Raw genomic sequence first — 26,093 nt, 5'->3', positions numbered from 1 at the left:
ATATACTTTTGATGCGTTGAAGTATTTGTTGGTAATCACTTTCAAATTGTGAAATTTTGTTTAAAATTTTTTATGATTAAAAACGTATAATTGAAAAAGATTTCTAATGAAAAAGTATTATTTGATTTGATTTGATACCTTATATATTTAAAAGATCAAAGATTTGTTGTATTTAAAATTATATGTTTTGAATTGGTTTGTGATGCATGAGCATCATTTGATAGTTTTCTAGTTAATTATGTTAATAATGATAATGATTCCTCACTATTTCTCTTATGTTTTCATCAAGATACTTTGAGTACTTTGTTTTATATGTTTAGCAGGAGATTAGTGAAAATTTTCTTAATAACAGAGGAAAACGTAGAAAAGAGCTAAAGTCAGAGAGGAAACAGAAAATAGAGAAGCACATGAGAAGCATAAAAATGCGGATACAAGCACTAACGTGGGACGTGCCCATGCCAGCTCCCTCATTCTTCAAAGAAGTGAGACATGGAGAAGCCACGTCCAACATTGGGCCAACCTCTAGGAGCACCAATCTAGCCAGCATTAAGGACGTCGCATGTGGTTGAGCCAACATCCCACATTTGGCTAAAGGCTAGTGGCCTTGTCCTCTCTCCATCGAAGACATCATACTTGAGAAGCTCACATCGCAGTTCCTCTTCACCAAGCTTCCCACATCACACGTACTAGCTCCCACATCACACGTTTAGCTCCTTCCTCTCCTAAACTTGAAGGCGTCCCACGTTGGGGAGCAACATCCTATGTTGGGCTTGAATCCAGAAGCTCCAGTCTCTCTAGCACCGAAGACGTCGCACGTGCCAGCTCCCACCTCGCACGTTCAAGCCTCACATAGCCTCATTCTTCGAAGTTGTGCCACTTGAGCCAACAACGTCCCAAGTCCAACCCTTTATGCATGCATGAACGTGACACGTTGAAGGCACGCTAGCTTCCTCATCGTCAGCTAGCTCGAAGAGGTCCCATGCCAGCATCCCACGTCCCCCAACTTTCATGCACTCGAGAACGTCGCACTTGAGGCCTCCATGTCACATGTCCAAGCTCTCCCTTTCAAAGATGTGCCATGCCTCTCACGTGGCTCACACGCCAACTTGCTCCATGGCCCTGGGAGGTGCACTTCTAAGTTTAAGACTTGATTCAAGCTCACAAAGCTTAAGGAAACAATCAAGCACCAAAGATTGGGCCTCAATCACAAGGAATCACTCTTGATTTATGGAAGTTAATTAGGAAGAGATATTATTTGATTTGGTTTTAATGAAGTTTAATTATGAGGTTTTGTTTAGTTTTTGACTATTTAAGGATTCAAAAAACTCTATATCAAGCACCTAGTTACGCCGGTACACTTTTGAATCTGGAAATTGGTATTTTGCATCATGAGCAACTAATCTCCTTTGGTAAGGTTAGGTGCTTTGCTGATTCTTATGGATTAATGTTATTGCTTTTCTATTCTTGATTTATGCATTGATGTTTTCTTAAGAAACAAGTTTTCATTCTTCATTATAATATATTGCAAAATAGTTTGAATCTGAATTGAATTCTATATTCATCTTAGAAAATTTGTTTGTTAGAATTAAGATTGAAAACTTATTCTCATGATTCTCTGGGATTTGAAACTGGCTGATAAGTGACATCAAATCAACTAGGGTTAAGGCTTAAGAATTGGGTAGTTTTTGAATCAGTAGACGTACTTAATCACTTTTCTTAAATAATTGACTAAGGAATTAGTGATTAATTAGGTTAAAGAGAAATTGAATCACCAAGGAATTGGGATTTGGTTAATTAAGGTTCATCGTGAGATATATCTTTGCATAATTAAGATAGAAAGTGAAAAGCATTTATCTTGAATGTCTTAGTATCTTGGAAACCTTAATGCTTTACTTATATCACTTTTTATACTCATTCACTGCTACCTTTATTTATATTGCTATTTTAGTATTTAATTAATCACAATTTAAGTTTTTGATTGTCTGACTAGAATAAATTAATTAACCATCTTGCTTAGTCCGTTAATCCCTGTGGGAACGATAACCCACTCACCGTGGTATTAGTTGATACAATTCGGTGTACTTGCCGAGTTATGGTTTTGTAAAATTTTGCATCAAATTTTTGGCATTGTTGCTGGGGATTAATTGAGATTAACAACAAACCAGCTGATTGATTACCTAGATTAGACCCTTTTTTTCTTTTTGTTATTTACCTCACTGGGAATTTCTTTCACTTTGACGTAGAGAATTCCACTTTTTCTTCGTGTTTTTTGTGTTTATGTAGGACAATTAAGAAGAAGAGCCTCTCTAGTTTGATCCTAAAATCCCTCTGGCGATTGAGAAAGCAAGCTAGAAACAAAAGGGTAGTAGAAAAAATTGAAGAAGAGCTAGAGAGCAACATGGCAGACAATAACAACAACAATCCCAATGTCAATTCTAAAAGGAGTTTAGGGTCTTTCACTAAGGCCACTATGGGGAATTGTGGGAGCAACATAGTAGCTCCTACTATAGAGGCAAACAACTTTGTGACACAGTTAAGGAGAGAATAACAATATGGAATAATTTTGTCAATAAGTTCTTAACCAAATTCTTTCCACTACAGAGGTTGGAAAAGGCAAGACATGATATCCAGACTTTAGTGCAGAAAGATGGAGAATCCCTTTATGAAGCTTGGGAGAGGTACAAAGAGATGTTGAGAAAGTGCCCCCCAGATATGTTTGCTAATTGGGTGCAACTTCAAATTTTTTATGATGGGATCACTCCTACTTCAAGGAATTCATTGGACTACTCAGCTGGAGAATTTTCGCACATAAAGACAATTGAAGAAGCCTTATAATTAATTGAGATAGTAACCAACAATCAATATTTGTATTCTTCTAAAAGAGTCATGAATGTATTGAGTGCATTAATTTGTTTAGAGTTGGTGAATTTAGTTGTGTTATGATTAGTGTTAGTATTATATTTGTTGTGTAGACATGACGACAGATAGAAGAGGTAGGTCGAGTGGGTCACGTGGTCATTGATGCGTGAGCATCTTATACCCTTTTTCCTAGCATTTTCTAGTTGTTTTTAGTTAGATTTTATTATGTTTTATTATATTTTAGTGCAAAAATTATCTTTGGATGCAAATTTGAGATTTTTGATGTTTTTATGATTTTAGCTAAATTTCAGGTGAATTTGGCTGAGTTTTGTGCAACAACAACGAAAGGATAGTAGATGTTGTCAATCATGATCCCCTTGAATTTCAACAGACATAACTTGAGCTACAGAGATTCAATTGATGCAGTCTCAAAGGCGTTAAAAAGCCAACTTCTAGAGCTTTTCAAAGATATATAATAGTCTATACTTTTATTCTGGAATCACTGCCAAAACTGGCATTAAACACCGAGCCTGGCTTTTAGCCCTCAAGAGGGACAGAACTAGCGCTAGAAACTTCCCCCTACTGGTGCTAAACTTCCATCCGGTGCTGAATGCTAGTAGGGGACCTCAGCATACATGAATTTTGACCCCCTTTGGGGCGTTTAACGCCCATTATTTACGTTAAACGCTAGCAGCAGCTTGAATCACTCCTTTTTGTGCCTCTCAAGTGGATTAAGCACTTCTTAGCCTATTTTATTTTCTTATTGTAATTTTTAATTAAAAACAATATCTTTTTAGGTATTGCATTTATTATTAGGTTAGTATTTAAAGAATAAGATGCACCATTTCTAAGGGGATCGCATCAAGCGTCATTAGACGGCAATACTATTTTTCTATAAGTATGAGCAACTAAACCTCCTGGTTAAGGTTTGGAGCTCTGTTTATTTCTATGGATTAAGATTATTATTCTTCTATTTTAATATATGTTTGATTCAATTCTAAGGTGTTGTTTTCGTTCTTAATCTTATGAACATGGTGGAATGAGAGTATGACCCTTTTCTACTTGAGTTCTTGTGATCCTCGAGAGAGTTGTCTCGCTTGAACTACAACTTGAAAACAAATTCCTCCTAAATTGCTAATTACATAAACTAATTGGGATATGTGACATAAAATCTTGTTAGGTTTGGGTAATTAGGGTTTTTGTGGTGTTAAACTAGTTTTCTGAACTTAACACTCTAATCGGAATTGAGTGACCGTGAGAGTGCCGTTTGATGAGGATTAGAGGAGATCAAATCACTAAGAGTTTAGGGTTTAATCACTTATGGTTTGCCATAGAATGAACCATTCATTGTTAAAATAGTTTGTAGGAAAAAGATAACTCTTCCCGAGGCCCCCGCCTTTACTTGTTAATTCGGAAAAAGTAAACATCTCTGAAACCATAACCGTTTTCTCATCATTGTTTTACACCAAACCTTTACTTACTCTTCTTTACTTGCTTGTTTATCATCTTATGCATTTACAACAACACAACTCTTTTTACTGTTTGCCTGACTAAGTCCAACAAGACAACCATTGCTTGCTCAGTCTGACAATCCTCGTGGGATCGACCCTCACTCACTTGAGGTATTACTTGGATGACCCGGTGCACTTGCCGGTTAAGTTGTGCGAGTTCTAATTTCGCGCACCAAGTTTTTGGTGTCATTGCAGGGGATTGTTTGTGATTGACAACTACCGGTTGTCTTGCCTCTTTGATTAGGTAAGTTTTTCATTTTGTTCATCTACTTTCTCTTTTAATTTTCGATTTTTGCTTTTTTTTCTTTTAAAATTTTCAATTTTTTATTTATCTTTTCATTTAATTTCAAATTTTGTTTTATTTATTTATTTTCATTTAATTTCGATTTGAAGTTTGGTGTCTTTTAGTGTTTTCTCCTTTTAATTTTTTTCAAAAATTTGAAGTTATTTTCTCATTCCTATTTTCGAAAGTCTTAGTTAGTTGCTTGTTTTAATTTATTGTATTTATTTTTTTATGATACCTCACTGGGAACTCTCTACACTCTGACATAGAAATTCTCACTTTTCTTTATTTTTTGTCTGTGTGTGAGCAAAAACAGGAAGGAGTCTTGAAGGTGTATGCTGCAGATACAATTCATGCTCAGAACGAGCTTATGTTGCATCAAATAAGTCTTCTCACTCAATAATTGAGAAGCATGCAGAGTTAAGTTGCTAAGGTTCACAGTACTCCTCCAAATGCTTCTTGTGATATGAGTGGTGAATTCCCTCAAAGTGAAACTGACAACTATGACCAGTGAATACTTGAGCAGGTTAATTACATGAAAAATTTCTCCAGAAACCCATATGATACCCCTTATTCGTGGACTTTTAATCAAGGGTGGAGGAATCATTCAAGCTTTGGGTGGAGAGAGCAACCCCAGGGTCAGCAACCTAATTATGCCAGCAACTTTCAGGGAGGCTTTGGTCAAAATCTAATCAACAACTTTCCTCCACAACCTCCACAACCTCAGAGTACCCCTGACCTAGCATCCATGATTGCAGAACTTGTAAATATCCAACAAAGCTTTTTGTAGGAAATTAAAGCCTCCATTAGAAATCTAGAGATGCAAATAAGCCAGAGAAATCAGCGAATATCTGAGCAGATAAGAGAGAAATGCCAGGCTATTCAATTGAGGAGTGGAAAGACCTTGAATACTTAACATCAGAACAATGAAGCACAAGATGAAAAAGAGACACTTAAGAGTGAAATTACAGCAGCAAAGGACACCACCAAGAAAGTAAAACGCCCAGAAGGGTGCAACATGGGAGTAGAACGCCCAAGAGGGGGCAGAATGGAAGTAGAACATCCAGGGGGAGCAGAGTAGACGTTGAATGCCCAGAGAGGGGGCAATAGACTTCAATTCAAAAGATGTTCCCCCAGGCACCTTAACAACTCTTTTCCAGTCACTTTGGACACTCATCCTACATTACCCAAGGCCCCGGAGTACAAAGCCAAATTATCATACCCTCAGCGACTTCAGAAACCCCTCACTCTTCCTAGTGACACAGAGCCTGCCCCCAAGAGAAGAGTGCAAGGCTATAGTTACTGGAAAATTAGAGCAAACAGAAACACCAGAAGAGTCTGGGAGTATTAAAGTAAACCATCAGAAGTCACAAGAGGATATCGAGGGTGAGCAATTCATTTAGTTCTTGTATAATATTCCTTTTGCTGCGGTGTTGAAGGAGATGCCTTCCTATTAGGCCTTCATAAAAAGCATACTCTCTAAGAAGAAGGTCTTGAAGGAAGATGAAATTATGGTCTTGATCAAGGAGACCGAGTATAAGGAGGTGTATGTTGCTGAGGAATTAAAGAAAAAAAAGCTCAAGAAGAGATTGGAAAGACATTGCTACACGCCCCATTGGTGGAACAGGAGCCTGAAGTACCACACCCTCAGAAGCCCTAAAAGGAGACCAAGGATGAGCACCACTCATAGTCCTTGGAAGTCTCTAAGAAGCTGTAAATCAATATTCCTTTTGCTGAAGTTTTGGAGCAAAAGCCTCTCTCTACTGCACTCATGAAGAGCTTACCCCCTCTAAAGAAGGTCTTAAAGGGAGATGAAATAGAGGTTCTGACTAAGGAGTGCAGTGCACTAATTCAGAATACGCTGCCAAGGAAGATGCCAGACCCAAGGAGTTTTCAAATTTCATGTACTATTGGAAAGATCACTTTTGACAAAACCCTGTGTGATCTTGGCTTAAGTATAAATTTGATGCCTCTGTCTGTAATGAAGAAGTTGGGAATCCAAGAAGCACAAGAAATAAGGATAACCTTGCAAATGACTGACAAGTCTCTGAAACAGGCATATGGGATAATGGAGAACGTGCTAGTCAAGATTGGAGAGTTCTTCCTCCCGGCAGACTCTGTAATACTTGACATAGGAGAGGATGCAGATGACTCCATCATTCTAGGAAGACCATTCCTAGCCATAGGAATAGCACAAAGAGATGTTGAGAGAGGCAAATTGGTGCTGAGGTTATATGAGGACTACATGATTTTCAACGTTTTTGAACCTCCACTACCCCCTGACAAAGGAGGTACTTGCATGCAGAGTACAATTCTGAAGCATCCTCCCATGGTTGGAACCAATTCAAATCCCCCTAACACCAAACTTAAGTTTGGTGGTGGGTGTGCACTATCCACCAAAGAAGAAGGTCCCAAGAGGAAGATTCCTAGGGGATGGAGAAATAAAAAGATCCCTACAGAAGGCTTCTCACTAGAGATAAGGATGGTATTCATTGCAAGCCCAATCCTGTCTCATACTGTGAACAAGATCCTGTCTCCTGAACATACTGACTTGATCCATGATAGCACAGGAAAGAAGCTCACAGTGAGGGGTGAGGATCTAAGCCCATATGACTATCTTCCTCCTTGAAGGAGCTGACCGTCAATCTAGTGACGGTAAAGAAGCATTTGTTGGGAGGCAACCCAACTATAAGTATCCTTTAGTTTAATTTTGTTTTGATTTCAGTTTTCTTTTGTTTGAGTTTCCTTTAGTAAATTTTTAACTGTTATTGATATTCATAGTTTTCCTAGCTTTTCTAATGTTTCTGATAATGCACAGTACTTAAAACAGGGTCGTGCATGAAATTGTGATCATCAATGGCGCCATCAACATGGTACGCTCAATTGCAATCTCAACTCTTTATCATAACTTCGCACAACTAACCAGCAAGTGCACTGGGTCGTCCAAGTAATAAACCTTACGCGAGTAAGGGTCGATCCCACGAAGATTGTTGGTATGAAGCAAGCTATGGTCATCTTGTAAATCTCAGTCAGGCGGATTCAAATGGTTATGGAGGATTAATGATTAAAAGATAAATAAAACATAAAATAAAGATAGAGATACTTATGTAATTCATTGGTGAGAATTTTAGATAAGCGTATGGAGGTGCTTTGTCCCTTCCGTCTCTCTGCTTTCCTACTGTCTTCATCCAATCCTTCTTACTCCTTTCCATGGCAAGCTGTATGTTGGGCATCACCGTTGTCAATGGCTACAGTCCCGTCCTCTCAGTGAAAATGTTCAACACACTCTGTCACAGCACGGCTATTCATCTGTCAGTTCTCGATCATGTCAGAATAGAATCCAGTGATTCTTTTGCGTCTGTCACTAACGCCCCACAATCGCGAGTTTGAAGCTCGTCACAGTCATTCAATCCTTGAATCCTACTCAGAATACCACAGACAATGTTTAGACCTTCCGGATTCTCAAGAATGCTGCCATCAATTCTAGCTTATACCACGAAGATTCTGATTAAGGAATCCAAGAGATATCCACTCAATCTAAGGTAGAACGGAGGTGGTTGTCAGGCACACGTTCATAGGTGAGAATGATGATGAGTGTCACGGATCATCACATTCATCAAGTTGAGGAACAAATGATATCTTAGAATAAGAATAGGCTGAATTGAATAGAAGAACAATAGTAATTGCATTAATACTCGAGATACAACAGAGCTCCACACCTTAATCTATGGTGTGTAGAAACTCCACCGTTGAAAATACATAAGAACAAGGTCTAGGCATGGCCGTGAGGCCAGCCCCCATGATCTAAGAACTAGACATCCAAAGATGATCCTAAGATCTAAATTGATCAAAAGATTCAAAATACAATAGCAAAAGGTCCTATTTATAGAGAACTAGTAGCTTAGGGTTTACAAATATGAGTAAATGACGTAAAAATCCACCTCCGGACCCACTTGGTGTGTGCTTGGGCTGAGCATTGAAGCTTCTATGAGTAGAGACTTTTCTTGGAGTTAAACGCCAGCTTTTGTGCCAGTTTAGGCGTTTAACTCCCACTTCTGTGCCAGTTCCGGCGTTAAACGTCGGGCAGTCTTGAGCTGATTTGGAACGCCGGTTTGGGCCATCAAATCTCGGGCAAAGTATGAACTATTATCTATTGCTGGAAAGCCCAGGATGTCTACTTTCCAACGCAATTGAAAGCGCGCCAATTGGGCTTTTGTAGCTCCAGAAAATCTACTTCGAGTGTAGGGAGGTCAGAATCCAACAGCATCTGCAGTCCTTTTCAGCCTCTGAATCAGATTTTTGCTCAGGTCCCTCAATTTCAGCCAGAAAATACCTGAAATCACAGAATTTTAACTAAAAACTACTAAAAGTATACTAAAAACTAGCTAAAATATACTAAAAATATACTAAAAACAATGCCAAAAAGCGTATAAATTATCCGCTCATCACAGGAACAGGAGGACTCAGAAGGGAGAACAGAGAGTCCTGGAGTAGGAAGGCTCTGGCACTAAATGTCAAGCTTGGCGTGTAGCTCCAAAAATATGGCAAACATTCCTGGCGTTTAATGCCAAAAGGGACCAAGCTTTCTTTGCTTGGGGACAAGCAAACTTTTTAAGTTTGGTGTTACAGAGCGAGCTCTAGGTTTATATTATCATCAATGGCACCAAAGAGAGGTGAATCATCTTCACATAAGAGCACAACTTGAGCAGTCACTAGCAGTGAGGTGGTTGAGTTTCATTCTCCATTTCTTTCTATTTTTCAGTATTTCATTCTATTTTCTGTTTTCCTTTCTAGGCTTGCATGATCACTCTTAAGATTTTCTCGCTCTAGTAGTTTATTTTCCAAATTTGTATGGTTAGAAGATGTCTCATGTATTGCCCACTAAGCTTAAAAGAAAAATCTTTTGAAAAAGAAGTAGTAAAATGCATGAGATTTTGAGTTATATATTATGCATGTTCTAGTTACTTTGATGTGGTGGCATTATCTTTAATTCTGAATGTATGATCTGAACAGTGCATATTTGATGTTGGAGTTCAGTATATTAGTTTTTGAGGAACAGGAACTTAGAAAAGTATTATTGATTCTCTCAATTAAAGAAAAAAGATTGATTCTTGAAGAAAAAAAAATCAAAAGAAAAAGGTCCAAGACTTTGAGCATCAATGGTTAGAAGGGTTAAAATTGATCTAAAGCTCAAATGAGTGGTTTTCCCTAACAATATGCTTATGGTATGAAAGTGTCAAGTAACCCTTGAGAATGAACACTTAAAGTCGTGCTCAATTCCTGTTACAGAGTATGCCTAAGGCTCTGAGCACCACTGTCTGGGAGAAATAAGAAGAAAAATTAGAACTCAAAGAGTTTCCCAGTTAAGTACTTATGGTGTTCTTGTATCAAGTTAAGCTTGAAGACAAAACACTTAGAGTCACGACTAGGATTAAGGTGCAAAGCATTAGTGAAAAGAAAGAGCTATGTTCAAGAATCAATTAGAGCCTAAAGAAGAGAATCTATAATATCATCCGAGTTCTAGTTCTAAAGGATGTTGATATTTCTGAGCTTCAATGGGTAGTGAGATGCCAAAACTATTCAAAAATAGAGTGTCATAAGCCCCATTCAGTAACTAGACCTAAGCTTGATTGACAAACTCAAAGTCTTAAGGATTATCTCTTCTTGGTCCTATATTGTTTTTGTTGCTTGAGGACAAGCAACAGTTTAAATTTGGTGTTGTGATGTGTGAGCATCTTATACCCTTTTCCCTAGCATTTTCTAGTTGTTTTTAGTTAGATTCTATTAAGTTTTATTATATTTTAGTGCAAAAATTCTCTTTGGATGCTACTTTGAGTTATTTTGGTGTTTTTATGATTTTCGGTGAATTTCGGGTAAATTTGGCAGAGTTTTGTGCAACAACGAAGAAAGGATAGTAGATGCTGTTAACCCTGATCTCCTTGCATTCTAATGGTCATAACTTGAGCTACCAAGGTTCAATTGACTCACTATCAATGGCGTTAGAAAGCTAACTTCTAGAGCTTTCCAATGATATATAATAGTCTATATTGTTTTTGGAATCACTACCAAAACTGGCCCTAAACTCCAAGCCTGGTGTTTAGCACCCAAGAGGGACAAATCCAGCGCCAGAAACTTCCCCCTGTTGGCGCTGAATGCCCACCTGGCACTGAACGCCAGTAGGGGACCTCAGCATACACAAATTTTGACACCCTTTGGGGTGTTTAATGCCCATTATTTGCGTTAAACGCCAGCAGCAGCATGAATCACTCTTCTTTGGGCTTCTCAAGTGGATTTAGCATTTCTTAGCCTATTTTATTTTCTTATTGTAATTTTTAATTACAAACAATATCTTTTTAGGTGTAGCATTTATTATTAGGTTAGTATTTAAGGAATAAGATGTACCCTCTCTGGGGGGGTTGCATCAAGTGTCATTAGACGGCAATTCTATTTTCTCTGTAAGTATGAGCAACTAAATATATTAAGATTATTATTCTTCTATTTTAATATATTTTTGATTCAATTCTAAGGTGTTATTTTCGTTCTTAATCTTATGAACCGGGTGGAACGAGAGTATGACCCTTTTCTACTTGAGTTCTTGTGATTCTCGAGAGAGTTATCTCGCTTGAACTACAACTTGAAAACAAATCCCCTTAAATTGCTAATTACATAAGCTAATTGGGATATGTGACATAAAAGTCTATTAGCTTTGGGCAATTAGAATTTTTGTGGCGTTAAACTAGTTTTCTAAACTTATCCCTCTAATAAGAATTGAGTGACCACGAGAGTGGCCTTTGATGAGGATTAAAGGGGATTAAATCACTAAGAGATTAGGGTTTAATCACTTATGATTTGTCATAGAATGAATCATTCATTGTTAAAATAGTTGGTAGGATATTTTAATCCGGAAAAAGTAAACATCTTCGAAACCTTAACCGATTTCTCATAATTGTTTTACACCAAACCTTTACTTGCGTGTTTATCATCTTATGCATTTACTGCAACATAACTCTTTTTACTATTTGCCTGACTAAGTCCAACAGGACAACCATTGCTTGCTCGGTCCGACAATCCTCGTGGGATCGACCTTCACTAGCCTGACGTATTACTTGGATGACCCAGTGCACTTGCTGGTTAAGTTATGCGAGTTATAATTTCGTGCACTAATCATGGTAGAGAGCGGGATTCCACTTAATTCCCGAAGACCGCTCAATTATCTCCCTCTACCCTGACTATCCTGTTGGCCCCTATGACGTCACAGGCAGGTCTAGTGGACCAGCAATTCGTCATGGTCCCAAACCCAAACTACGTTCCTCTTTTTGCTATGTCCCTCCCTGTATATTCAACGAGGACAGAGCCCTCATTGGGTGATTCCTTCAGTGCCCCCTAATAGGATGCCCCTCGACCACCACCCATCATCTAGCTGAGGATTTAACCCGATGGCATGCAGGCGTGAGTATATACAATTTTTTAATCTTACGTTTTGTTATTTTTAAGTTTATGTGTTTATTAATATTAGGTTTTTTCTCTACTAAGTTTATACCAAACCCCAATACTTGCACATAAGAGATCTCTGACGTCATTAAGTCGATGTACGACCACTCATGGCCAACCGGCATGCAGACCGCGAATGAGACCGGAGATCGATGATTTCAGAAGTGGGCGATAAGAACCCAATAATGTTGAATTAATTAATTGTATTTGAACTATATTTTATTCTGACTAACTAATATTGGTGAATTATTTTGTGCAGTTGAAATTTATATGGAATGGGGAGCATAATCTCATGATCAGGAAGATCTACGACTACTGTGTAGCTAAACCTTTTCAGTAGATGATGAGCGACGTTTGTAAGAGGCGCAACCACCTAACATCGTGGATCCGTCAACACCTACTCCACCATCACATTAGGGGGACCATGACGATGACGACGATTACTGGAATCTGTAGGAGTTTCATTTCCTTGTTTTTCTACTTCATTGTATTCTACTTCTGTGACATTTTATGCTATTTAGACTATTTATTTTTAATAAAATAATTTATTGATTTATGCTAATTTTAGATTTCTGCTAATAATTTTGTTAATAAGAGTTTCAATTTGACTACTAATTGCGGCTTAACTGTGCTAAAAAAAATATTGCCATAGAATTTACCGTCGGATAAATCCAATGGTAACTTGGTGCCTAAACACCCGAAATGGTGCCAAAGTTACCGTTGAATTAATTTGATGGTAATCATCAACTCAGTCTCGACAAATCAATTGAAAATACTGATGAAAAATTAGACTAAACAGAGTATAATTTTGGGAGTTGCCTTTTTGGAAGGGCAACTTACTTTGACGTTGTCTTGATGTGATGTACATTGAAAAAACGTGTTTCATAATATCATGCACACAATAATGGACGATGAGCGAACAAAGGACAATGATAAGGCCAGGTTATACTTGGTGGAAATTAATTTACAGGCAGCCAAATTTAAACTTAAAATGACTTGATAATGGGTGGTGGGCTAAACTAAAGGCGATGTTCGCTCTAATGAAGGAGCTAGCAGAGACAAAATATTTATAAGTGGATTAAAGGATTAAGGTTTTCCTGATGGTTACACCTCTAACTTAGGCAGGTGTGCAAATGTGTCACAGGGTAGGCTTACTGGGTTAAAGAGTCATGATTGTCACGTCTTCGTGGAGTCTTTGCTTCTTGTCGCATTCAGAGAACTTCCAACCAACATCTGGGAATCCATCACAGAAATAATTTCTTTAGGGAGTTATACGCTACGGAACGTAGCATTAATGATCTCCTAGTCATGGACAAGATAATTCCCATCATACTTTGTAAGCTAGAGAGAATATTCCCTCCATCCTTTTTTTCTGTTATGGAACACTTAGTAATCCACCTACCGTATGAAGCGATACTATGTGGGTCAGTCCAATTTCGGTGGATGTACCCATTTGAGAGGATGATTGGCCTATTCAAGCACACCATGAAGAACAAAGCTCAGATTGAGAGCAGCATCTGCAAAATATTCCTAGCTAAGGAAACATCCATATTTTGCTCATTCTATTTACAGTCTCATGTTGAATCACATAGAACAAGAGTTGCAGGGAATGATGAGAGGGGAAAATCCTCGTCAGTTGGAACAACATACCCAATCTTTTTGCTAAAAGGAGCTGCACTAGGTGCAGGCAGTGACTATTGGTTAGAGTTGAAGAAAATCGATACCGCACATCTGCATGTGTTGCTTAATTGTGACCAAATTTCACCCTATCTCTTGTGAGTTTTTAAGTCTTCATAAATACTACAATCAGTAAGATACTAGCTTCTTAATCTAATTAAAACTTCTTTATCCTATGATGAATCATATAGGTTATTCCAAGAGACAAATCTTGATACTTTATTGAACAATTTTTTACGTTGGTTCAGAGAATACGTCAGTGTGTAGCTAACTAACACAACAGATTCGGAACTAGTTACCTTAGTTAGGGGCCCAATGAATAAGGGCACTAACTACCCGATATAAAATGTTAATGGATATCAGTTTCATACCTTATAGTGGTCGATTAAAAATAGATAAGATAACACCAGAGTTTTGGTTTGTGGGGATTTAGGCGAGGGTTATTCTAATTAGTTTAGTGTATTGCACAACATAATTGAATTAGAGTATATCTGTCACACTACACGTACAAGGTGTGTGTGTTTAAATATTAATGGTATGATTCAAGTTCGCGACAAGGAACACGAAAGTACAAAGACTACGATATCACTGAAGTTAATGTAACTAAGAATTATAGGTACTACGATCCTTTTATTCTACCTCAAAATGTACGACAGGTATACTGGAAGTTAAGATTAAGCAAAGAGGAGGCATCGAGTCTGATGACAGGAGAAAGGGTCAGGAACCTTACTAGATTGATGACTCAACTCCTTTAAAAATGGTGGTTGATACTAGTGAGCCAATCGCCCTTTGGTTCGCTGTTATGCATGATGACATCATTGACCATGGAATAGATGTTGACACACTTCCATTAGAGGACGACGATCTTTAAGAAGAAGACGAGTTTAATGATAATAAGAAAACTACCTTGGAAACGAAGGATGGTGAACCAGAGGGATAAGATGATGAATCTGAATAGGTTTAATGTAAACATAGTTCTGTCATCTGTATTTCTTTAAAAAGCTTTGCGAAGAATGTAATATAGTTAGCATTGTTTGACATATCTCAATTCCAAGTCATTTTGTATTTTTAATTTATATTTACGATATTTCACATCAGGTTTAAAGAAATATTTAAGTTATTAATTATTAAGGATACACTATAGATGGAAGGAAAAATTTATTAAAAAAATAAAAAGACCACCATTGGAATTACCGTCGGATTATTCCGACAGTAACAGCCCAACCATTTTTTTATAAAAAAATTAAAAACATTTCCATCGGCATTACCGTCGGGTTAATTCACTGGTAAAGTTGGCGGGAAGGCGTACGACATGGCACCAACGAATTTTCGACGGTAAGATACCACATATTTTGTTTTATACTAACTATATTCCGTACTAAATCTGACAGTATTATGTTACCGGAGAGATTTATACTGTAAAATTACTGTCAAATTTTTTTTATTTTTCAATAAAAAATATGACGGTACTCAGTATTTTTTTGGTAGTGTCTAATTCCTCCCATTCTCCCCCTCTGCATGTGTGTGTGTGTGACACCAGGAAGAAGAGTGAGTGAGTGAGTGAGTGTATGTTAGGATAAAATTATGGTTAGTGTGAGTTTTGATTTGGGAATCAGGATTAGGGTTTAGTAAAAAGGATAAGAATAGTACAAAAACTTTAATAAAGTTAGAGATAATTTAATTAATTTTCTATTAGTTTATAAAATTGAAGTAAGTTCTAATTAGTCAAATTAAATTAGCAAATCTTCATTGTTTTGCACTACAAGAAAAAAGGCTTGTCGGCACACTTTTTTCTTGCCACGCTTTTAAAGCGTGCCTTAAAGTGGTCAACGGCCACGCTTTTGTGAGGGTGGCTACTGATTTGTGATTTGGCCACGCTTTTTTTGCCACGCTTGACAAGCGTGGCCATAGAGGAAATTCGGCACGCTTTTACGAGGGTGGCCACTTATTTGAAATTTGGCCACGCTTTTTTATTGCCATGCTTGAAAAGTGTGGCCATAGAGGGAAATCAGCACGCTTTTACGAGGGTGCCCACTGATTTGAAATTTGGCCACAATTTTTTTGTCACGCTTAAAAAGCGTGGCCATAGAGATAAACCGGCACGCTTGAAAAGTGTGGCCATCCTTTATTTATTTTGGCATTGTAAAAAATGTGCCGATAGAGTTTCCTCCCCTAAAATTTAGTTTCCCACCTATTTTTTTCCACACTTGAACTTTTGTTTTCTAAGTTTTCAAATTTTAACCCTGAAAATGATAACAACAACACACTAGTTTCTTATTGTTACCAAATTCACTTTTAACCCTAAAATTCATTTTCAAATCCTAAACCGCGCCGTCATCTTCATCTGGACTCTTGAACCCTTCCTTTGTAGTTTATTTCCACCTTCATCGTCATCTTCATTGCTTCGACCTCAGCCGTAGGATTAGGTTTCTCGCTCCTCTCTTCCAGGAACTTCTCGACGTTACAAACGCCATTTTCATCGTTCATCTCCACCTTCATCGTCATCTTCGTTGCTTCGACCTTAGCCGTAGAATTAGGTTTCTCGCTCCTCTCTTCCAGGAACTTCTCGATGTTATAGACGCCATCGCAAATGACACCGTTTCGGCGCTCTTCTCTGTCTGAGATTGTGGCGCCGGCCAAGGGGTGCCACGACCCGAATCCGTGGATCCGTCAATTCTCGCAAAGGGGGCCATCAATTTCGAGGGAATGGGGTTGAGTTAACCTCGAGTCTTGGGTCTGCTGTGCTTCCTTGGTCGATTGAGGTTGTTCTTTTTCATGTTCATGCATTGTTTCGTTTTCTGATTTCAGAATCGATACTGTTTCTTGACTTATTTGGATTTTTTTTAATTTTCTTAATAAAATATGAATCAATTGTTTTGTTTTTGTTTTGATTTCGTTTTTGGCAAAATATAGATCAAATTTTATTGATGAGAGAAATAATATCACAAATAGGTGTAATAAGACAACAAACATGAGTATGTGAACAAGAAAGGAAAAAACAAATCAATTGTTAATTTGATAACTAATGTTGCATTTTTTTTTTGCATTGTAGATTTTGTCCTTATTTAGGAACATTTTGATTTGGTCATCATTGCTGTATTTTATTTTTCCCTTAGGTTGAGAGTTTCATATTGAAGGGAAAGTAAGTTAACGGAGTAAACCACTAATTTAACCCTCAAAAGATTGTGGTGTTGACAATTCACTCCTTGAAAGAAAGAAATGCACTCATGATCTTCTAAATATGAACATTGTTTGATAAAATGTATCAATTACTCATTTATTGATTAGTGATTAGCTCTTGCTGTGCTGCTGTTTTAATTTGTAACCAAGAAAATTGGATGATTATTGGATATTTTCTGCAGTTTTATTGAATTGATTAGTGGTTAGTTCTTGCTTTTTATTGGATGTTCTCTACTGTTTTAACTAATGTACAATATTAGAAAATAGCAAAATAGCTATCATTTATTCCTTTTTATACCATTTTATACTATTTTAATTTACCTTTCATAAATCACTTGTCACAGTAAATTATATATAATGTAGGGACTTATAGGTTTAATTCTATTTGAATTAACTGCCATCCTTCATTTTTGTTACAGCTTCTAATGATGTTTCGTTAACAAGTTTAGGTCAATGCGGCTCTCATGGGGTTTCTAACCGATGCATGAGTTACACTGTCACAAAATGGTTACATTTTTTCAAAATATCAGAAAATTCAATGATGCACATACATATTTTCTTGGAAAATTGTAATGCACATACATATTAGGATTGCATGTTCTGCTAACACAGATTTATGGTGAAGATGAATGGTCATTTGGTTCTGGGAGCAAGGTACTGGAGTTTTTAGTTGCCCTTCTGGAAAAAATCCAACGTATACTCTCTATTTAGATTTCAATTATTTTGTCACTTTTATGCCAAACAATTTTTCCTAGCTTCATGTTCTAGCATTTGTTATTAATTAATATAGTTTGATGTAAGTATATAGTTGAGCCTTAGTTGTATTTTACTTATTACACTCTCTGTGCTTTTCCTTCTTTTGTCATTGTCCTTTCTCTTTTTTAATCTGTTACTTGGCCAGACAATGACTCAATCGGAACAATAAAAGATAGAAAGAAAGAATACTTTTAAGAAGAAAGGTAAGTTGGATTTTTACACGAGGTAAGTGTCATCTGTCATGTTAAAATTAGAAGTGTTATGTTGACGGATATAGAGGAGGTAGATGTAATTTCCTCTAACATTTATGAATGACTAATATTCCCATTCTATTTACTTCTATTGTAAGTCATCTATTTTTCTCCTTCTGCACTCTTTCTGTTTTATGTTTTCTATTTTGGTTCCTTCTTTCTCCTTTCATTATGCTTCTGGTTCTTGGTGTTCTTTGGCTAGTATAAGAAGGCTTTCAAAGAGAAAAGGAATGAATTCTCTCCATTTTTGTTCCTTAATTCTTTTTGTTTCTTCAGGATGAGTTTTTGGATCCGGTAGTGAAAGAAAATCTCAATGTTCTTCAATTGTGTGAAATTGCAGTCGGTAAAGCATGTTATTTTAACTTCCTCAATTGCTGCTGTTATATTTAATGGAAGGCTTCTGACTCCTAAAGCAGTAGTTGATGACACCTGGTTTTTCGATCACGAACTTTGTAAGGAGTCGAAGGTATGTGCCATGTCCCTACAATTGTTATCATATTCGCCTAATTAGGCCAAATTAGTAGGAGTGGATTTAGCTTTATGTGTTGCTGATTTAATTTTGATTCATATGAATAAGCTCAATCCCTTGTAAATTTGAGACTTTGGTACCACCAATTTTGTTTCACATTTTTCTTTTTTTCAGTCATGGTACTGGTATGTGCTTTCAAAGACATTGGCTGAAGATGCTGCTTGAAAATTTGCCAAAAAAAAATTAACCCAGCAATGGTGATTGGACCTCTTCTGCAACCAGTACTTAACACAAGTGCTGCTGGTGTTTTGAATGTAACTAATGGTAATTTTTAAAATTCTATTTTCTGCATGTGGAAATGAAAATTGAAATAGTAAATGATAAAAGTACAATATATAATGTGCAAGTCTATAAAGCTTACCTTTCTCTTATTATGTGTTTGTAAATGTGATGTTGATTCAAGTGTCTTGATGTATGGTTCAGGAGAAGAAGCCTTATTCCGATAAAGTTGCTAAGCTTAAAACAAAATATGAGAAGGCTATGGAAAGTTATAATGCTGCTGAAGCAGGAGGAGAAAAGGGAGAAGGAGAAGGAGAGCATGAAGAGGGTTGATGAAAAATATGATCACGAAGAAGCTGCGACCAGTAAAGACGAGGAGTTCACGATGCACTTTACTCGGGGGTTTTATCATTTAGATGTTAGTACTATTCAAATGCCTTTGCGCTGCAAAATCTTTGTGTTGGCCTCTTGGAATATTCTTCAAAGGCACTTGGTTTATACTTATTTCATTGTTTTCCACTTCTCCCCAATAGATGTGTTTGATTACTTTTATGATATGTCTATGGCGACAAAGCAAAATTGTATTATTGGCTTATTCTTCCTTTTTTTAAAAAATAAATTTTTCGTTGACCGATCCAATTAGCCTATTATAAATTCTGGGTTCGGTTGGTTAAGCATAGCCATATCTTCCTCTTCAATGACCACATTTATTATTATGTAGTCATATTTTTTTCCTATCGGCATGCTTTAAAAGCGTAGCCATATCTTCTCCTATCGGCATGCTTCAAAAGTGTAGTCATATCTTCACCTATCGGTACGTTTTTGAAGAGTAGCCAAAGCTAAACTAATGGGCACGTTTTAAAAGCGTGGCGATATGTCCACCTTTTGGCACGCTTTTAAAGCGTAGTTATAGGTTAACACCTATGGCCACGCTTTTAAGCGTGGCAAGAGATATAAGCGTGGTTAAAAAGAAAGCATGCCGATAGATCAACAAAAGCGCGGCGATAGAGCAGTTGGCACACTTGCGGATGTAACCCTTTCAAAAGCGTACCGATAACTCAAAAAGCGTGGCAAAAAGCTATCGGCACGCTCTAAAAGCGTGGTAGAAAACTTATTTTCTTTTAGTGTTGTAATTGCTAAAACTTTCAGTTTTTAATTAAGAAAATACCTAAATTATTATTTTCAATTAAACAAAATATCTAATTAAATAGAATAAGATTCATTATAAATGTAAACTCATTATCATAAAAATTAATTTAAATACATTCAAATATTCAATAAAAATAATTTTTATAATAAAACGCTCAATTTAATAAGATAGAATATACCTAATTCATAATTAAATTTTTCAAAATAAAGAGCATTACACTAACTGTTGGCATGTTTATTTTTCCAACGTGCAGGTCAAGGTACGAAAACAGTGTCCATGTAGAACTGTATCTAAGGAATTACCTTGTTGTCTTTGTGTATTTATTATTGCTTTTGTTAGAGACATGTGGTAGTTTTTCTGTTAACGTGTCATTTAAGAAGTTTATATTTGTACAGAGACAAAGTTGTTGATTTCCATTGGAACTCATATGATCTATGGACTATGGTTAGTGTATGTCTAAAACTATGATAGTAATGGTGGTGGGGGAGCGTTGCTAGTATGGAACTAAACAAAAATTCTCAAATTCTTTATTTATTTTTTCAGCACGGCTTTGGCTAATATAATTTGAAATTGAATTGTGCAGATATGGCGCATGAGTGATTTAATCTATAGACCTGAAGAGGAGGTTTTGAGCGAGCTAGAGAAATTCAAATATCATGTATTGACATGTGCAGCTGCAAAGTGATCCTCCCCTTGGATATATAGTGGTATTAATTTCATTTCTTAGCTTGTCCTTAGATTAAAATTGAAAACTGGAAAGGATTCATGGTTTTTCTTTCAAATTAGACTATAATTAATTAATTGTACTATTCTACTATTCCATTGTCATAGACACTTTATTTAGTTTATTTAGTTGATGCTTCATTTTCAGCTGGTTATCTTTTGAAGTTTTTATTTGGCTTTATTGCCAACTCTATTGGTACAACTATGGATGCTGGTGTAGGCATTCCTTCTTGTTATAATTAGTAAGTTATTTTATATAGTTACAGGTTTTTTTTTTTTTTTAATTCTCTTTTCCACGGTACGAATGCTTTTATTCCTAATGGTAGGAACCTGATAACATTTCTTAGAAGCACTTAACTTTTGTTTCTACGGACTAACTCTTCTTTTGGATTCAAACCCGAGTGTCATTCGAAAGTTGAAATCACTTTCAAAAGTTAATGAGCTAAACAATTTCCTCTCAATATTTTGAAAATTTTATTCATTTAACCACTAAGCGAAATATATACACAGACCATCAAGGATTTTTCAAACTCGGGGTAGGGCACGGATAGATGTCAAAGCAATCAAAAAATGGTTATACACTGAATAAACTAATAAATTTAACTAGAGTACCTTATTTCTAGAAGCTACTTTATGATTTTTTATTGGGGAGCAATAATCTATACAAAAATGGAAGATAGCTGATGCAATCATGTTTTGGCTTGCTTGTTTGTAAGCTCATGTATTTCCTTAATTGCTGTGAAGCACCATTTTCTTCACCTGTTTGAAGAGGCCCTTGTCAATTCCATGCTTACAACAGTAGCAGTAGAAAGCAGGAACTGGTTTACAAAATAAAATATACCTGCAACGTTTCTTATTATCGAAATGAGTTTTTGCTGGCTTCTAAGAATAGAAGTATTGTGCTGCTTATATCATGAAATAGATTAGGCTAAATTGCTTCTTTGGTTGTGCGAGTAATTATAATTTGAGTTATGACAATATGCAATAATGATTCACTCTTTTGTGTGTGTTAAGATTCAAGACCGCTTGTATGTTAACATTATTCTAATACTATTGGAGATGGATTGAATTAGCCATGGTTTTGAACTATAACCATTTGTGTAGGTGAAGAAAGATAGAAGATGCAAGATTAAGATATTTGAAATTCCAATTCCTCGGGTAAAAGGTAGAGAAACAAATATTAAAAAGGATGAAGATGGGAATGTATTTCTAAAGAGTGATTATTTTATTGTAGTTAAATGATATAATTAGTAATTAGAGACATTAAAATAATGTAGTTAGTTTTAAAAGAAATAATTTTATAAATTTATGTTATGATTTTTATATTTTGTTAAATTATAATTATATACAATAATCAGGGTTTAAGAATAATAAATGTAAAATTTAGTTAAAAAATTATAATTAGATAATTAGGATCAGCGACCGATTTAGCCACTAAAAAGACTAGTCGTTATCAATGACAGAAAATTTGGTCATTAATTAGCGGCTGATTTTGTTAGTGATCGATTTAATGACCGATATTGTTTGGTAAGGATTTGGTAGCCTTGGTTAAAAATTAGTCGCTAATGATTAACAACCAAACTCAGTTGCTGTTTTAAATTTAGTGACCAAGGTTTTAACTACTGCTAGAATTGATCGCTAAATTGATCGCTATCATGGTTCTGAAAATCAGACCAGACCGTCCGATCGGACCAGGAACCAAAAGCTTATATGGTTCGGTACGCTGAACAAAATCGATAATTCAAAAATGACGTTGTTTTTTAGTTTTAAGTGAAAAGGGAACTTCGAATCAGGTAGGTTCTCGTTCTCACAATCTCACCTCACCTTTAAAATAAACCTTCAGAGGTCTTCCCTCAATAGCCTCCTCTACCACCGTCGCCATTCTTCTTACTACTGTTGTCCATCGTTCTCAAGATCTTTGTCTGTTATTCATGCTCCAGCCCTTCTCCTCATTCGCCAATCTCTAGCTTCTTCGTCACGCTCGTTGAGTCGGTGTGATCCAATCCCTCTTCCTACTCACTCATGCTTTGCCTGCCGTCCCTCATAGTGCTCGTCACCTGGTAGCCGTTATCTGTCGCGCAGGTCCTCTCTCCATCATACTCCGGCTTAATGTTGAAACCGTCAACACTAAATTTCAAGTTTGAAATTTAGGTAACCACTTAACTCATCTTGATTCAATGCAAATATTTTTGGCAAATTATGTGGTACTAGATTTGGAACCAATTAAAGAGATTATTTTAAATATATGCCAGTTTAGAAACTTGGCATCCTATGATCAGAAATTACTTAGTATCGATGACATAGTCAACTAAAGACCAGTGAATAAGACCATAATTTTGATGACATATAAGGTTAAAATTTGTGTCTATATTTCTGAATGTATTGGGGGATTCATCCTTGGTTACTGTACACATACAATGTGAAATTCCTCTATTCCTTGCTAAAAATACATTCTTTTTTGCTAGTTATAATATACTAAGATTTTGTTAAAATTGTGTTGAAAATCTTGATGAGTAGAAAAAAATTGTACTATGTTATTTGTGCTGAAGTTTTGTACTGCTACATACTTGTTCATTTCACCGCTTAATGTTTCTAAAATGATATTTATTGGCCTCATTTTTTAAGTATTTATTTTACTTTCAATAATTTATTCCTATCTCATAATATACTTTCAGGTCTCTAGAGGCTATGCTAATGTTCCACGGAATGAGGAAGATAAAATTAAGGTAATTAGACATATTGTTTGTGTCATAATTCCTTAATACATTTTAGGCTAATGTAAATGAAATTGTGTTTAGACTGTGATTGATAGAAGAAGAAAATATGAACCTATAACTAATTGAATATGAATCTAAATTTAATGAATTATTGATTTATATTTTATTTAGCTCAGATTGAATAGTTTCTAAAAAATTTTGTTTTGTCTTTGAGCCATTGTGCTTGTTATTTATGGGATCATAATTTTAGTCTTATTATTTTTTGATTGCATCTATAGGTCCCACTGATTATGTTTGGTGGCTTTGGAAAGCATGCTTCTATGTTGTATGTTGCAACAATGAAAGCTAATTCAGTCGAAGAGATTGAGTCAGAGGTTTTTCAGTTTGTTCATGTAGTTAAGAATAGTACTATAGTTTTCCAATTCACAAGTGACTTATCTGTGAAGAAAGATATTTGAGAGTTTATATTAGACTATAATTATGTTTTAGGATGTTTATTTATAATTTATTTATTAATTATTATAAAACATTTTTTTAAGTTGAACCACAATTGGACCAATTAGACTAGTGAACCAGTGACTAGAGCGGTCTGATGGTCAGTCTAATTTTTAGAACCTCATTATACTGACAATTTCTTATAAGGTTAGGGGATCTGTTTTATTTTTTATAGATTAATAATGCAAGAATTTTCTTTATTTTGATTCATGCTTCTTTCCTCTTTTAAGATTGAGTTTTGTTCTTCATCAATAATTATTAGAGTATTAAGAGATATTCTAATATGTCTTGGATTTCTTTATTACTTTCAAGAGATTGAATATTCAAATTAGCTTGAAATTCTTCTCGTAATCTTCACTAATTTTAGAACTAGTTCTTGAATCTAGGGATAGTCTTTGAAAATTCTGTGGCTTAAAATCGAAACCGTTTTTAACATCTTCTCTTGATTAATTGATCAAGACATTGGCGATTAATTAAATTTAGAGAAATTAGATTGCTAAGGCATTGGAATTTGATTATAAATGATTTGTTATGATTGATTTTTGCATGAACCAAAGTTTTGAAAATTTAATTATTATTATTCCCAAGGGATTTAGCATCCTCGGCGCCTTTAACATTCCCTATCCTGAATTATTTCCTACTTTCCCTTTAATAAAAAAAATCGATTCTCACTTACTCTCAAAGTCACAAACCAATTGTCTCTTGCCAAGATGTGATTGATCTAATTAGAGATATAATTAGACGTTGCTTGTCTCAATCTATTAATTCTCGTAGGAATAATATTCACTCACCATGGTATTACTTTATACGATTTGGTTCATTTGCCAATATTACGAGTGTATCAATTTTGGTTCATCATCAGCCTTTCCCCGATCAGCCTATTCTAGCTCAACTAGTCAATCAGGCGGTATTTGTGTCTGATCCAGATGATGTGTATGTACCTGAGCTATCTCCCGATATGATTATACTCTAGAGCCACAGTCACCACTCTTCCTAGCAAAGCAGCTACAAGCCCAGTATAGATCACTAAATGAGGCTTTGGTTTTGATCTATGCCAATGTACCTCTGTTGGTAAATGGGAATGAGAGCAATAGTTTGTCTAGCGATACTAAGGTTCTAGAGGAGTCTGAGGAAGAGGACCCAGAGGAAAAGGAGCTGCCTTCTTCGAGGAGCGACCAGTCTGCAGATGGGCCACACGAGGGTCTGCTTAACAGGGATGGTGTGACTCTAGTTTGGGAGCATGAGGTAGCACTTTTTTTTATGACATTCCAGCTGAGCATAAACATAGAGTAGTCTCTCATTTTTGTTAGTATATGAAAGAGATTAAGTGAGTTTAGAGATGTTACACTAGTTTGGGCGCTAGCTTAGACGCTTTTTATATGGGTCATATTTTGGGGTGTCGTATGTTTATATATGACATATTTATTATATAAGGTGTAAACTAACCAGATCTATAAGCATATTACTAATGATTGTTTACCATTTGATGTATGATATGTCTTGTGAATATTTTAATATCCTTATTTATATTTCCCTTATTAGTTATTCTTGTATAACTTATTGTGTTTATTCAACAAACATTTTCAAAAAAAATTATCCTGTAAAATAGCCACATTTTAACAGTAGAATTTGAGGTCATATATCTGGTATTAGATGGTTACTCTTTGGTGATTCAAGTCCCGAATTTGGTTGAACTATACAAGTCCGACACTTCATAGTGAACCATTTGGGCTCTAGCTTCTAGTGGAAAAAGGGAAGGTAATGCCTATGCAAGGCCAAATTGTCTCGACACATATTGAGGGGAGTAAGTGACGGGTTTCTTTTTAAGAGCTATATATGGTCGATTCATGGTAGCGCGAAATTGTGAACATTACTTTTTCACAACTCTCATAATCCCCGGTAATGGCTCCAAACACGTGGTGGCTCAATACCATGGCATTACACAACTTCGCACAACTAACCAGCAAGTGCACTGGGTCGTCCAAGTAATAAACCTTACGTGAGTAAGGGTCGATCCCACGGAGATTGTTAGTATTGAAGCAAGCTATGGTCATCTTGTAAATCTTAGTCAGGCAAACTCAAATGGATATAGTGATGAACGAAAATAACACAAAGGTAAAGATAGAGATACTTATGTAATGCATTGGTAGGAACTTCAGATAAGCGTATGAAGATGCCTTCCCTTCCGTCTCTCTGCTTTCCTACTGCCTTCATCCAATTCTTCTTACTCCTTTCCATGGCAAGCTCGTGTA

The 26,093-nt window shown here is 36.1% G+C and overlaps 1 long non-coding RNA gene and 1 other non-coding gene across 2 annotated transcripts; one reads left to right on the top strand and one right to left on the bottom strand.

The window, feature by feature from the left end:
- Window positions 1–2,612: 2,612 nt before the first annotated feature.
- Window positions 2,613–2,717, bottom strand: LOC127743368 (small nucleolar RNA R71). Its single transcript, XR_008004760.1, has one exon. It is a non-coding gene; the product is annotated as a small nucleolar RNA R71 (small nucleolar RNA).
- Window positions 2,718–16,164: 13,447 nt separating this feature from the next.
- Window positions 16,165–19,285, top strand: LOC127743142 (uncharacterized). The gene is made up of 4 exons (XR_008004457.1): window positions 16,165–16,583; window positions 17,421–18,474; window positions 18,652–18,801; window positions 18,961–19,285. It is a non-coding gene; the product is annotated as an uncharacterized LOC127743142 (long non-coding RNA).
- The last annotated feature ends 6,808 nt before the right edge of the window (window positions 19,286–26,093 follow it).

The sequence above is a fragment of the Arachis duranensis genome, chromosome 10 (assembly GCF_000817695.3).
Source record: "Arachis duranensis cultivar V14167 chromosome 10, aradu.V14167.gnm2.J7QH, whole genome shotgun sequence".
Taxonomy (NCBI): domain Eukaryota; kingdom Viridiplantae; phylum Streptophyta; class Magnoliopsida; order Fabales; family Fabaceae; genus Arachis; species Arachis duranensis.
The sequence above is the reverse complement of the archived record's forward strand: the minus strand, read 5'-3'. Positions and strand labels throughout refer to the sequence as shown.